The sequence below is a fragment of the Brassica rapa genome, chromosome A03 (assembly GCF_000309985.2).
Source record: "Brassica rapa cultivar Chiifu-401-42 chromosome A03, CAAS_Brap_v3.01, whole genome shotgun sequence".
NCBI lineage: Eukaryota > Viridiplantae > Streptophyta > Magnoliopsida > Brassicales > Brassicaceae > Brassica > Brassica rapa.
This window is the reverse complement of record NC_024797.2, coordinates 34,556,080-34,559,561: the sequence shown is the minus strand read 5'-3', so window position 1 is coordinate 34,559,561 and position 3,482 is coordinate 34,556,080. Positions and strand designations below refer to the sequence as shown.

Genomic DNA, 3,482 nt, shown 5'->3' with positions numbered 1-3,482 from the left:
GAGACCTCACTTGTAACATCATCAAGTTATCAATAAGAAATCAGTTCATAAAGCTCTGTCCTCTCTCTAAAACGTCCATACTTCTCTCTCTAAGTACTGATCGGTTTTCGAAAGGCTGACATAGCAAATCACAAGGGTGAAAGGTGCTAAGGCCGCACGTCCTGATTGCTGTGAAGAAATCAGTCCGTGACATTAAGCTTTGCAAATTAGATTCCTGAAAATGACAGCCCAGTACATAAGAATTAAAAGCTAGTTTTATGGAATTTGATCTTTGATATTACAACTCTACACAACCCATGTCAGGTTTTTAAATTATTCGAACAACTAATAAGTATGTTTGTAATAATATTATAATCACGTCGAAACAAAGATATATGGTGTCTCAAACAGTATATTACTAGGTAGTAACCCGCGTCTTGCGCGGGATGAGGCATATATATCATTGTTTGAAGTTATATACTATGATTTTGTAAGACATAAGCATATATTTGAAGAGAAAGTGAAAAATACCGAAATTTCGGGTTTTTTAGTGGAACAATAACATTTGAAAAATAATACCATAACTGCCTTAAATAAATAAAATATAGTTATTTTTATTATATAAAAAAATTTAAGAGAAAAGAAATTGAATGTGATTCCACCCTTTAAACACACATAATTTGTTTTAATATAAAAACCAAAATAACATAATTAATTGATACGATAAGAAATTATAGTCTAAATTTTTTTTGAAGTTTAATCAAAATGCACGGAATTGAATCCTGAAAGTAAAAAAAAAAATCATATCTGTTAACATATAGTAACTATATCAAATTTAAAATAATTTTATACTCACATTGATTAAAAAATAATTTTTTATTTGAGGAATCTGAGGATCAAATAAAATATTCGAAAAGTCTTCAAAAGGTATTAAATTTTTGAAGCGATCTATAAGAAATTCAATTCTGATCCTAAACATAAATTTTTTTTGTTGCCATAGTTACTAATAGAGATAACTAATATTCATTAAAAAAATTTTACCATCACCCCTCTCAATTGACCACCATAGTTTGAGTACACAAATGAAATATCCTACGATTTCTACACTGCGATCTATAAGAAGTCATTTTAGTATATTGTCTTTGTCAGTGGGATTTATATGTAATGGTCAGTTTATTTTTCTTGCATGATAATAAGAATCCCCATCAAAATATGATAATATGGTTTATATTAAAAACGACCAACATATGCTTAGGGTACATAAAAAGGTTAAAAAATAAAACACTTCAGACTTCCAAAATTGTTAAACAGAACCCAAAAACCAAGCATAATACGAAGATTAAAACAATTAAAATACTTATAACAATAAAAGAGAAAAGTCTATCTTCATTGTAGACAGGTTTCCAATAATTCTTCAGCCACTATTTTCAGTCTTCACTTTCTTAATCGAATCCGAATGTCGATGTTCGTTAACAGTGCCCCTGTAGATAGCTGCCTCTAAACTTTCGATATGGGATCCTTCACATTTAGCAGTTGTCTTCAGATTAGACTTAGAGCCATGCACAGAACTACCAGCTGTCAGAACAGAACCCTGAAACACACGAATTGTTATGTAGATAATAAAAGGTCTACAACTTAAAACAAAATTTCTAATAGTCAAAAAATATATTACCTCTGAGTCTTCAGAACAATTGGAAAATCGGGGTAGAACGTATTTGTACGTCCCTAATAATATCAAATTAAAAATCAAAATCATAATATAAAATCACTTTATTAAGTCCTTGGGTAGTTACTCATAAGAAATATACCTTAGGATAAGAGGACACGTCAAGAAAGATTCGTATCTCTTTACTTAAATAGTATTTTCAAGAACACTCCTTACGTACATTTCGTGATGTTCCTAGTGGGCAAGCGAGATGGTGAAGAAGGCGTCGTTTTAAGCAATCCAAGACGGTCGGTCCCAAATCGCCTGAGGACTGACGTTCGAAATATACCGGAGGAGTCGCCAGGAAGCCTCCTGTAGTAACCGGAAGTTGATGAGAATGATGATCGCTGAGCAAAACTGACGAAAAGCTTCCTTCTCTTTTATACATGACCATGGCTTTGTACAAAAATGGAATCAAGCCTTCCATTTCTTCTCTTTTTTTCTTTTTGATGGGGATTCTTTGATGTTTTCTCTTTCTGAAATAGAAGATCGTCGATGCGCCTGCTTTACAAAATCTCTTTCTTTATAACCTTAGTAAAGAATGTCGATCACCCTCATATCGTCTTCTTCTCTGCTTCCGATACCCATCGATGCGCCTTGTATCAAGGACATGGAACGTCGACTGCTCAAGGACTCTGTAGTCCGGTCTAACAAAAATTAAAAAACGTAGACTGCTCAAGGACATGGAAAAAGAGTTTGCAAAAAAAAATCATCAAAAAAGGAAACATTTAATGGTTTCACATTAAATGATTTTGTGAGAATCGATGTGAGCGCGACACGTAAGCAAAAAAGAGAATGGAGCCTTCTCATGCATCCTTGAAAAAAAAACTAAGAGATAATTAAGGAAAGCCTTAAAAAATGCTTCTCCTTTAATATATAAAAGATTGACTAATTGTCCACATATAAACTGTTCATTAGGTTCTTTTTCCCTATACTTGTTCTCGTTCTGTGTTAACTAATATTTTGGTCTCCTCTACGGTTTAGGTGCTAATTTCATAATTAATTTGAAAGATTGGATTTATATGTTTTTAAGATTTGAGTTGTAAAAGTTACTAGATTTTGATCCGTGTTTTAGAAACGCGGATATTTTTTCATTTTTTTGTTACAAATAAATGTGTAATATACTTGTGATATTTTCATTTTATATACACTATTTTATTATTGACTTAACTTTCAAAACATGGTAAACAATATGGAGTTCAACTTCTTTGAGAGTTGTCAATTTTTTCACAAAGATTTTGATGTTCTTTTTAAATTTATTTCATTTGTTAGTTAAAAAGCTACAAATATTTTTGTATGAGATAATCATATATTTTAACAATTATGTCGTTTTTGTATTTGACTTATATACTAAAATATATAAGATGACAATTAATGATAGACTTCTATATCAAAAAGGATGTTCCAAATTTATTGTTGTTATCTCGTGATATTAATTTGATACTAAAATATTATAAAATGGTAAGATATTAATTGTATAATTGTATTCCACAAAATCACAACTATATAGTAGGACTGAGACAGATCGGGTATCCGGAAAATTTTAAGGTATCCACATCCGGATCCTTATCCAGCGGATCCGTAATTTTACTATCCTTATCCGGATCCGGGGTTTTCGGATATTCGGGTGTCGGATATCCTTCTAAAAGTTGTAATATTCGGCGGATATACGAATCCGGATTTGGATCCTTAAAATAAAAAAAATAAAAAAATAATAATAATATATATAAAATATTAAAAATAATTTTTAAAAAATATATAATGTTTTCAATTATTTCTATGTATAATATTAAAAATT

The 3,482-nt window shown here is 30.6% G+C and overlaps 1 pseudogene; it reads right to left on the bottom strand.

Annotated features, from left to right (window-relative positions):
• Positions 1 to 593: 593 nt before the first annotated feature.
• LOC117132857 lies at positions 594 to 2,125 on the bottom strand (annotated as a pseudogene).
• Between the last annotated feature and the right edge of the window lie 1,357 nt (positions 2,126 to 3,482).